The following is a 12153-nucleotide window of genomic DNA, read 5'->3' on the forward strand; positions in this document are numbered from 1 at the left end:
TGCATCCTGCTTTTCAGGCCATCTATTACACTCTTTATTTCAACGATTAAAGTTTGGTTGTGGCTGTGTGCTGTATTTGTTTTCTGATCTCTTTGAGAGTATTTATTGAGCTTCTTTTCATTCACACCCTGCCGGAACTACTCGTGCTGTACTGTCTGGTGCAGATGGCTCAGGTGTTGGGTTTGCTCCCACGTCTTATCTTCTTTGTGAGCTCACATGCACTTGGGAACACCAGCCGCCTTGGCCTGTCAGGAGGGGGAACAAAGGCCCAGGCCCAGGACTCTCCTGCCTTCTGGTGGGAGGAGGGAGGGGGTGGTGCTAGGGCATGGGGCTTCCATGCTTATAGTCGGCCAGACCTCTCCCAGAGTGACCCATCCCCTGTGCCAGCTCTGGAGAGCTCCTGGGACCCTACTCTTTTTCCACAGCTGCTGCCTTTAAAATTATTGCCACCCAGCCTAGGTGGGAGCTGTGGAGGAAGGTGTTCAGGGGCCAGCCAGGGAGTTGCCTCCTGTTGTCACGTCTGCCCTCCAGCAGAAGAGGATGTCTGACCTAGATAGATGCCTTCTTATGCAAAAATAATAAAGGAGCCCCAACTCTGCTAACTCAGGCCCTCTGTAGGCCTGAACGTCAGTGATGTATCCCATAGGCACCATGTTAACAGCAGTGGTTCAGTGTGACTGAGAGTCAGATTTATGAGTCATTAGTAGGATTTACATTGGCTGACCTAAAAGGTAACTCATTTAAAGCCCTAGAGTTTAGGATGAATTTTCTTAACTTATTCATTACAATGGCAAGCAAACAAAACCAATCTTTCACCCACGACCTCCTCCTAAACTGGGAGTTGTTTAGACCTGCCTGTCCAGTACGGCAGAGCAAGTGGCTACAGAGCAGTTGAAAGGTGACTGGTCCAAATGGAGATGAGATGATGTAATATTAAAAAAGAAAGTAAAATCGCTTATTAATATCTTTATATTACATGCTTACATAATTTTTAGCAATATTAGTTTAAATAGAATATTATTAAAATTGATTTTACCTGTTTCTTTTCATTTTTTAATATTAATTATATTTCTAGAGTTTGGCTGTATAAATCAGCCTAATAATTCTCAAATATTATTTGTTCAATGAAAAGGCAATTACTTTATCTGGGATTTTAACAAGGGGCCACGTTTCTGAGGCATATCTTTTGCAAACTGTCCTTAGACATCGAAAGTGACACACATGTCAAAGCAGTTGTACCCATTCACCCATTTATTCCCATAGTAAACAACGGAGCCCTTGTTGTGTGCTCTCCAGTTCCCAGCAAACGTGAGGTTTATCTTCTTATGAGCAGAAGCAGCCAATAAGCGATAAAAATATGAAATAAATGAATTTTAGAGTATGCTCAAAGTCAATAAGTGCTATGAAAAAAATAAAGCAGTACAGAAAGCAGATATGGGCGGGTGGGTTGTAAATCTGGTGATTTCATTAAGAAAGTGATATTGGAGCAAGGACATGAACGAGGTGAGCGTGTTGAACTTGTCGAAGGGCCAGCCTTCCAGATGATGGAGGCCAGTGGGGAGACGAGCAAGGGAGAGAGCAGCAGGCAATCCCAGTGGGTTGTGAGGTGGAGCATGTAGGGACTTTTCTTGATCTCAGTGAAATGGGATGACACTGGGAAGTGTTGAGGTGGGGTGTGACTTAAACTACCTTAATTTTAAGAAGATGGCTCTGCCTGCTTTGTTGAAAACAGATGGGCAAGGATGAAAACAAGGGAATGAGCAGGAGGGTCCTGCAGTAATCCAGGAGCAAGTGGCAGGATTCTAGATACACTTTTGAGATAAAACTAACAGGGTATCTGATGGATTGAACACGTGGGCATAAAGAAAGGAACAGGCCAAGGATAATTCCCAGCTTTTGGCATAAGGCCCTGGAAGGATATAACTATTAAGCATCCACTTTTTGTGCTGGTAATGTTTATGCAGGAAATACAGAAATCCATAGAGTAAGCAATGAAGGAGTTTGCAGCAAATGGCAATGGAAGACACATGAATGTGAGAATATACCACACCCAATACAATAGGACACATGTGAACAGATGGAGAGAATGGCCCTCTAACTCAGCCGTCAGGGACAGGCAAGTGAGGTCTCAGTTAGATTATATGGGGATGTTACACTATTATCAGACCAAAAAAAGAAGTGAAAAGACATTCTAAGGTCAAGTAATAGCAGGTGCAAAGCCCAGTGTTGACAAAGATGGTGAGTTATTTGGGGACTTTCAAGTAGGGAGTGGATGATGGGCTGCCTGGGAGAGAAGGCTCTGCTCCAAGCAGGCACCTGCTCACGAGGATGTATGCAGAACTGGGAGTGTGACTTTCTGCTGCGGGCAGTGGAGAGCTACCAGAAGGTTTGGGACAGGGCAACGCATGGTCAAATCTGTGTTTTTGAAGAATAATCATGTGGCTCAAAGAAAAATAGACTGGAGGGAGGATAAATTAAAGACAGAGGAGTTAAGAAGCTATTAAAATTGCCCAAGGTGTTGTTGAGTGTTGTAACTGGAGAGAATTGGGAGCAAGGAAGGACTGATTAGAGAGATTTTTTGAGGTATAATTCATAGGAATCGGTAACAAATTATAGGATGGACTTTCCAATATGGCAGAAAGGGTTTCCAGTTTGGGAGCTGTTGGGAGGGTTGTCATTGACTGAGATGGGAAACAAGGAGGGAGAGGAACATGTTTCAAGCATGCTGAGTTTGAGGTATAGCTTAGTTTGGATTCCCCCAGAAGCCACCTCTGGAAGGATTCCTTCGTAAGTATTTATTTGGGAAGTAATCTCATGAAACTGCAGGGAGGTGGAAAAACAAGGCACAGAAGTGAAGGCTCTAACACAAGATCATGCAGGTCACTCCTGGGGCCTCTCCAAGGTGCAAAGAGGACACATCAGAGTTGCTCCTCCTGACCTTCCCCCAGCCCCCCCAGGAGGGGAAATCGCTCTCTGGGAGGCACTGACTTCTGACTCCTTAAAGCAGCGGCCTGGAAAAGCCATCAGGCAGAAAGGCATTTGCTGCCAGGAGGAGCTGGCGTGGTGTGTGTGCGAATGGAAGGGAATAAGGTGTGCTGATGGCTCAGCCAGAGGTGCCTGTTAGGGAGATCTGAGCATGGAGATGCTGACAGGAGAAGGGAACTTCGACACGAAGTCCTGTGAGAAGTTGAGCAGGAGATAGCGATTTGGGGACTCCCACATGTGTGGCTAATCTTAGCATAAGCCTTTATAAGATGGTGTCTTTTCCCCATATCCCTTGCAGTGAAGACACCTCCATTTGCAGAAGTGACCACTGTTTCCCATCTGCCCCTCCCAGCAGCTGTGGCCTGGGGGAAGCTGGATTAAACTTGTGGGCCAGCTCTGCTCCCTCAACAAAATTCTGCTCTGAAGGACAAGAAACCTTGGGATTTATTCCTGCCTCTTCTGAGAGGGTTGTTCTAAGATTTCATTTCTTAAAAGCAAGCCCATTCTATTACATAGATGGGTGTTCTTGATTTCAAAGGAGTCCAACTTTCTAACGAGTACAGAATAAATTCTGTCATAGACAGTGTTATAAATGCTCTAGAATTTGAGATGGAAATTTTCTCTTTAGAAGAAAAGCTCCAGAGACTTGATTATAAGAAAAGCGAAGGATAAAGAGAGTTGGGAAATGTCCTATGTCCTTTATGGCAGGGACAGGGGGTTGGAAATGCAGTACTGACTGAAGGTAAATACTGCTTGTTTTGCTTTGGGCCCTCTCTGTCCAGCCCACCTATCAGCTGCCACCCTAAAATAGGAAGTTTTTAATGTGTTTTAAGCAAACACATTAAATTCTCAGTCTGTTATATCCGTAAGAGCCCATATGGCTAAGAACCATCTTCTCAAGATTATCGGTAGACCCTTGGGAATATCTTAGACTCTGGGCAAGGATCAAGTTCCATCTCTGTGCAGTCAACAGTGCCCGTGGATGGGTTGTTCAGCCTTTCAAGATCTCAACTTCCTCATCTGTGCAGTGGTGATGAGACCACCTCACAAATTTATGAAGTTAAGAGGAGATGGAGGATGGGAAATTGTCACAAACACTGAAAAGTGTTGGCAGCCATACAGATCTGGTCTGGTATGCCTTTTACTATCCTGCACTGGAGAATTATCAGCCTTCCTATGGCTCTGATTGCAAAGTATAGCTGATGATCTCAGGCCTACAGTGTGAAAGACAGATGGTCCACTCATGGCATGTGGCTCAGAGTGAGTCAGAAATGCTACAGACCCCACTGGAGTCTGTCTTTCTGGAAAACTCTGGGCCTTTGAGAGGCCCTGAGCTCTAGTGCACTTGGACCTCTCACAAGCAAACTGCCCTCGCTGGCCTACTTCAGCCCTCTGTGTCTTGATCACCACATCCAGGAAGGAAATGAGTTGGACAAGCTTACCTCCTCCAGATCAATACTTCCATGATCTTACACTTATGACTCTGGACTTGATAACCCATACTCTCCTTACCTGGTTGCCTAAGGACCAGATAGATGTGCTGGAAGCTTCGTAGAACATTGTCTTCCAGATGAGTCCTGAATGCCCACCCCCAGAAGCACTCCAGTGTCCTCAGTCCCTCACCAGCTGCCTTGGACACCCTCACCCACCTTCACCTTCAGGATCTCCTGTTGGGGAGCTCTGGGAGGGTGGCAGAAGAAACAGGCATCTGATTGGGATGTCACTTCCCAATTTCCACAGGCTATCCTTTAAATAAACTAGGGCCAGCTTTATTTTCATTGTAGGGTGAAATCACAGACTGTTCAACAAAGAAAACAGATGACAAATGCAACCCCTCAAAGAACTCACAGTCCCCAAGGGCCCCCAATGGCCAGCACTGTGCGGACCCCACAAGAAGTGAAGGAAGCTGAACACTGTCCAGCAAAACAAGGCACATCTCGAACAGAAGTGTCATTTAGGGTATGAATAGCAGATACACACTCCCTCTTTATGTTTTGAACCTCTCTGCCTTCAATTTTAAGACAAGTTTCCTCGACTACATTGACCCACCTTCTGTCTTGACCCACGAAAGCATATGCCACACAGAACGATGATGATTCTGGCCAGTACTGTGAGTCAGGGACATATGGTGTTCCCAGCTCGGTGTTTACTCTTGTACCTGGAGAGATTAGTCACCCAGAGGCACAGAATCAGCCTGACCGCCATCTGGTCACTCCCTGGTGCAGGCTGAGGTGAAAAGTTGGTCCTGCGTGCCTTGATAGCTAGGTGGGGGCCGCCGTCGCTGAGAGTGGGAACCTCATGCACAGCCCTGACTGAAGGCGAAGCTCATGTCACACCCGCCGAGAGCCTGCCACTTCTCCATTCTGGAGAAGGAAGATGGGCCCTCGGCTGTGGTGGTTCCCACGTATCGGGGCCAAGACTGGGTTCCCCAGCCCTCCCCTGCACACCATTTCCTGGCCCCAAGACACTGGCTCGCTACGATCGTCCCTGCTCATCTGTAGGTCTTGAAAGTTGTTTTAAGTGTGAAAGGTGCTCTGCATTTTAGAGCTGGTGCTTTGTAAGTGGAAAGATTTTGGACTTTGGCTCCACATCTGCCCGCTTTTCAATTCTCATCTTGAGGTCGTGGGTAAATTTTTTGACCTCCTTAAATCTCCCTTTCTTTGTCTGCTAAGTGACAGTCCTCACAGAGCTGTTGCCCTGGGTAAACCTATCTGAGATAATCTGTGTAAAGCACCTGCTTTAGGGGAGTGCAGTAAAAGTCTGTTCCCTCCCCCTTGCCTTGTACTATACGGCTTTATTCTTTCCTTGTATTATATGGCTTTATTCCTTTCTGCCAGGGACTCTGGGGAAAGGAAAGCCATGTGCAATTTGCTGTAATCCTAAGTGACAAAATTAAGTTCTCATCAAAATAATTTTAATGTCCCATTGGCATGGCATGTCTGAGCCACAGAAGTAATGAGGTGATGAAAATCAAGTTGAAGCCATCGGCTACAGGGAAGAGCTCAGCTAATCACAGTGCAAAGAGATCTCAACCAGCACTGGGGCAGGGGGGTGGATTCTTCGCCATGAAGTGTAAATTTGTACCCACCTCTCTGGGGAGGTGCTGGACTTTTGTGGACCTTCAAGACAGGTGCTTTGAACAAAGTTCTCTTGAGTATCCAACATTCCAGGTTCATTCTCTGGGGGGCCTCTAATTAGCTCTGGCTAAGGTTCCAGCCCACCAGCCCCAGAAGGAGGCTGACTTGGCAATGGATCTTGTAACTGATCCCATCTGAAGCTTTCCATATTTCATCTTGGGACAAGATACTAAGTTATGAGTTATAAAGTTCTAAGTTACAGAGTCTCCAATGAATTTCCACATGGGTTTCATTATAAGATTTGTATTTGTTTCTGAGAAGAGTCATGTTGTCTTACAAATGACTGTCCCGTTTGCAGTGTGCTCTACTAGTTCACACAAGCTCTTGGATGCTATTCCCACCACAGAACTTCCCCCGCTTATTGTGGGGAAATCGTGACAACATCTGGCCAAATTGAGAGAAATGGATGAGGGCTGGGAGGGTGGACTTCGTTCACCCATGGTGTTCCAACGAATATTTTCAGGCTTAAGGAACTGACTGTCTAAAAATCCAATTCATTGATTTTTCCAAAGGGCAAGTACAAGCAGATGGCCCCACTAAAAGGTCTCCCCAGTAGCTGTCCAGCTCTCACTTGTCATTACTTATGCTGAACAGCTGTTCCTTTGGAAGCTGAAGAAAGAAAGAAAGAAAGAAAGAAAGAAAGAAAGAAAGAAAGAAAGAAAGAAAGAAAGAAAGAAAGAAAGAAAGAAAGAAAGAAAGAAAGAAAGAAAGAAAGAAAGAAAGAGAGAGAAAGAGAGAGGGGGGGGCGGAAGTCAGGGAGGGAGGGGGAGCCGTAAGGTTGGCTACTGTGGAATATGTAGAGGGCAGAAGGCATTTTTCTGTAGGAAAAGCTGTCTGGCCTCATGCCCTGAGCATGGCCTTCTGGGTGAGCTCCCAGGCCTGGTGGACACTTCGGCTCTGCCTTTGGCTCTGGCTCTGAGGGTTTCATATGTGTTTCCACAGCAGCAAAAGATTGCTGTGACCAGGGCAGCTCTTTCCATACAAAATGAGAGTGGCCCCAGAGTCCAGCAGGAAACCGGGCTGGAGGAATGGCAAATTGTGTAAGCAAGCCTCTCCTTGTACGTGCGAGGTGGGAACTACAGTGGGGCTGGGCAGGGCAGGGAGAGGGGGAGAAAAGGCTGCACAGTCAAGAGGAGGGGGTTGTAGTCCTGATGAGATCTTTTTTGAGATGAGTTGCCAGGGTCATCTTACATAGTCTTTCCAAGGCTCATTTTCTTCATCCATAATGTGGAATAACGTTGACTCTGCAGGTGGTGGGCTTTCAGTGTGTATTCCGTGTGTTCTTAGGGCAAGGATGGAGGCAGTCTACCTGCTCTTATGGAGGAATAAAGATAAGGAAGTTGGAGAAATGCAGCCCGTGAGATTCACTGAGGATTCCTCTGCCTCAGATCCCAAGGGCGCTTTGCCACGTTGGATGAGGACACCAGGTCTCGTGTCTGGTTGTGCTCCTGAGCATAGAAGACGGCATCCCCAAGGTGGGAAATTTAAACCCCGAGCATTGAGCTGTTCTGGAGAAACCACTATTAATGGTGGAAAATCACATTTGAACTGTTAGGCAGGTCTTTGGCCTTTGCTGGTCCCAGGCTTGAGACTTGGGGAGGATGGTGTTGGGGTTCCTTGTCCAGGGTAAACTGCTTGACTCCCAGAAGCTCTAGAGCTGTGCTTCATCATCTAGACTCTTCTTGGATTCTCCTTTCCAGGGAAACAAACCAGCACATGCTTGCACTCAGTTTCTGGGTCTAATTGTTGACCAATTAGTCTTACTTTTCCAGACAAAAGATAAATTGCATCTTTAGAAAAGTGTTGGGATGGGGTGGAGCTTCTGAGCTCCTTCTGTTTTTAATCCTCGTGTTGGCATGTAGGGTCACTGTGCAACCTATGATGCACACTCCTGCCCTCATATCCTGAAATGGTCCAAAGTCACAGACACACAGAATCAGGGAACTGAAGGCCCGTAGGAAACTTGGAATAAACCAGGGTGTGGTGATGCATGGTCAGATTTTCATAGGACAGTGGAATTTGGCAAGAGGAAAGGAAAAGAGAACACATTTCTGTTCAGAGCTCCACTCTAGTATTACAGCAGCACCTCCCTTGCTGTGTGACCTTATGTAGGCGCCTTGACCTCTTTAACCATGTGTTTTATCATCAAAATATGCAAGTAATACTTGATAATACCTGCCTTGGCTATATTTTGATGATAAGCAAGAAAATAGACCTGAAGACAGTTTGAAAACTACTAAAGGCTATAAAATATAATAATATATTGCCATGATTATTATGTCCAAAGATCACCAGCTGAAAGATGACACACATTTCTCTACTAGTTAACTTCTGTTCAGCATTTCAAAGACTTTTATGCTCAAAAGTCACCCCAAATTGGTATACGGGTGTGCATCACAAAATCTTTTCAATGTTTGCATGTTTGAGAACTTTTACAATAAAATATTGAGGGAAAAAAATTACCTTAGCTGAAAACTGCAGTCTCACACACATCTAGAGACAATGAATGTACAATCTTTGTTTTGGAAAATAAATAAATAAATAAATAAACAAACAAACAAATAAATAAATAAACGAATAAATAAATAAATAAATAAATAAGGGCGGCATTATCAAAATGCAAAATAAAACAAAACAAGTCAAAAATTCTGACCCAGTAAAACATGGTATAGTCCAGAAATATTCATTCCAGTGTAATTTATAGTAGCACATCATTTTCTAAAAACAAAAAAAATTCCAATTTGTTCAGGTGCAGTGCCTTGAAAAAATGTTCCACACCCATTAAACAATAGGTGAAAAGAAAATATAGCAACCTTACGCCTATTGTAGTCCTAATCCTATAAAACCAAACAACAGAGGGGCCATATTTTATATAGTGATTATAACTATGTTAAATAAAAAGGAAAACAGAAAAACCAGAAATAGAAGGGTCCAAAAGATCATGGTGACTGAAGTAGGGGGCTGGTAGTATAGGGAGAGTTTTTCTTTCTTTTATGTGAAATTTTTCTTTGATATCTTTATACTACAGTTATTTTTTAAATGGAAAAAAGATTTTTATTATTTTTATTAAGCATCATTGGTGGCTTTTCTACGCAGGGTCCTCAAGTTGGCAGCGCTGGCAAGAACAACCTTGCTCTGAAAGCAGACCACCTTGGGTTGCCAAATGCATTGTTCAGCTGTGGCTGCAGCAATGACTTTGAACACAATAGTTGCCAGGTTAAGGAGTGCCCGCTGGGTAGTGCCTACCCAGCCCTGGTTCAAGCCCATTGTTGCCTCCAGCATTTCTGCAAGGGGCCCACATCGCCGAGCTTTGAAGTTGGGTTCACAGAACCTGTTTTCTCAGACCATGAAGTTTATGTTAGAGACCAGAGACTTGCTGGGTGGGGGAGGGGAATAAGATGTTCCAAAATGATCCCAAATCAAAACGATCCCCCCGAAATGTGTCAGGAAGAGCTAGAGACTACCAGCTGAAGACTGGGCTGTTACAGATATGGAAACGAAGGCACAGGCAGGGCATTTCTTTTAGAAATCGAGCCAGTGACCAGGCCCCGCAGCCTTTGATGAACCAGCCCTTTTCTTCCACTTAAACTGCCTTTCACAAAAGAGCCATAAATTGCCCTTTGTTCTAGGGCAGCAAGAGTCAGGGTCACATCTCAAATGATCACAGCTAAAGCTCCTGGTTTCCCAGGAGCTGGGCAGGACTGGGGAACAGTAATTCCAGGGCAGCAGTGTGCTGTGCACCTTGTCTAGGCTGAAAACCTGGAATTGTGCCTCTGCCTGCTTCTGGGCTGCCAATGACCTCTAGTTCCCAGAGTCTTGGCTCAGGCCTCACCTTCCTGTGGAGAAGTATTAGGTACCCATCTAGTTTTTGAAGAACCTTAGATTCATTCCAGGGTACTTAACTCCATGATTCAGCAACAATATTTCTTGAAGCTCTTCTATATATAAGGAGCTAAGGTGGTAAACATAAGTAATATACATCCTGATCCTCGAGGGCTTCACGGACACATAAGCCATGTTGATGTGCAATAATAATAAATTTTGTTAGGCACTTACTACTTGCCAAGCACTATTCTATAGGCTTTCTCTAAATTAACTCATTTATTCCCCACAAATCTCCATGACGAGGGTATCATTATTATGTGCATTTTATAATAAGGAAACTGAGGCACAGGGAAGCAAGCACAGGCAGTCTGGCTCTGCCCTGGGATCCTAACCACCACTCCCATCTGCCTGATGCCAGGCTGCCCCTCAGGAGACGACAGTTGTCCCAAGGCATGGGCAGAGGCAGAGGGGCAAGGGGCATACTCAAGGTATCTCAGAAGTTTATATCCAACATGGGCTTTTCAGCACTGCCAGATTAAGGGTTCAGAGGAAACAGAGGAAAAAAGTGTTCATTTGTTTATTTCAAAATCTCAGGGAGACAATAAGTAAAAATATTTTGGTTTTGCTTTTCCACCTCTCTGGCCAGCCAGCATTGAGTGTGAGCGGCGCCGTCGGCTCTGAGAGTCACTCTGGCCCAGCGCTCTTTGGCCGGCCCTGCTACCACTGCCGCCGTCCACACTTGGCGTGCAGGGAAGGTGGTGGCCACAACAGTGCCATTGCCGCCGGGGCCTGCAGGGCCCTGTGCATCGGGTACTGCATCTACTTCGACTGCAAGGGATGGAGAGACGCCAACTTCAAGAACAGGATGCGAGAACGAAGAAAGAAACAGAAGCTTGCCCGGGAGAGAGCTTGACTTTCCAAGTTACCTGTTCTTAAAGATGCTGATGCTGTTCAGAAATTCTTCCTTGGAGAAATACAGCTTGGTGAAGAGTTACTAGCTCAAGGGAAGTATGAAAAGGGCATGGAACATCTGACAAACTCCATAGCTGTGTGTGGACAGTCACAGCAGTTACTTCAAGTGTTACAGCAGGCACTGCCACCGCCAGTATTCCAGATGCTTCCGACTAAGCTTCCAGCAATCAGGATTGTAAGTGCTCAGAGCTTGGCTGAAAATGATGTGGAATGAGAAACAAATGTCAATACAATAAAATCTCAGTTGAAAATTATCTATCTATCTATCTATCTATCTATCTATATTTCTTTTTCATTATAAAAACAATATAAACAAATTACAAAATTTTTCATAATAGAAAAAAAAAAAAAAAAAAAAAACCACAAACTTCCTGTAGTCCTAGTGCCCTAACCAAATCACAGTGATGTTTTAGGTGCTTCTTTTTTCGTGTTTTTGTGCATATTTAACAGTCATAATAACAAAACACATAATAATTTGGCTCCCTTTTGTTTGTGTTACTTAAATTTATAGCAGGTATGAAGTTTCTACGTCATTTTTATATTCATCAGTTTAATGTATTCCTTCCAATTAATATTAAATCATTAACTTGGCCATTATCCTGTTTTGAGAATGTTCTTCATTACAAGTAACATTGTGATGGACATCTCTGGGTCTGAAACACATTTCACAGGTTAGATTATTTCCCAAGCTTGAACTCTCAGCGGTGGATTTACAGAGACAAAAGATAGGAATATTAGAAAAATTTTTTGATATGGACTGCAGATTTTCCCCAAAATTGTACTACAAGGCTGAATGTTTTATGACCATTTAATCACTTATCAAGCAGAATTTTGAAGAATGAATTAAATATACAGGTGAACAAAAATATAAGGCAAGTCCACACTGAGGGAAAAGAGACTTTAAACAGAGTGGAAAGTTTGCAGAACCTCTAGGTGATGGGCGTGAGGTCTGAGACGTAAAGCTGGAGGAGGCGGAATGAGATCGTGAGAGGCCTTCCTTGCACTCAGTGCTGAAAAACATGGACTTGACTCTGGGGATAATGGGGAACTTTCTCCAAGGGGCTAAACAGCCTGCAGGGTCGGATTTGCAGGTGTGGGGAAAGATCCCCATGGACGGGAGAGGTGGGAGGATGGCCAGGTTGGTGGTGACGAGAAGCCAGTGCTCATGGGAAGCAGACTGACCAGCCACGGAGGGGCTAAGAGGGAACAAGGGCAGTGGAGACAGAGACTGGAA

The 12153-nt window shown here is 44.7% G+C and overlaps 1 pseudogene; it reads left to right on the forward strand.

Annotated features, from left to right (window-relative positions):
• Positions 1-2275: 2275 nt before the first annotated feature.
• LOC134390029 (mitochondrial import receptor subunit TOM20 homolog) lies at positions 2276-11133 on the forward strand (annotated as a pseudogene).
• The last annotated feature ends 1020 nt before the right edge of the window (positions 11134-12153 follow it).

This window comes from Cynocephalus volans, chromosome 11 (assembly GCF_027409185.1).
Source record: "Cynocephalus volans isolate mCynVol1 chromosome 11, mCynVol1.pri, whole genome shotgun sequence".
Classification (NCBI taxonomy): domain Eukaryota; kingdom Metazoa; phylum Chordata; class Mammalia; order Dermoptera; family Cynocephalidae; genus Cynocephalus; species Cynocephalus volans.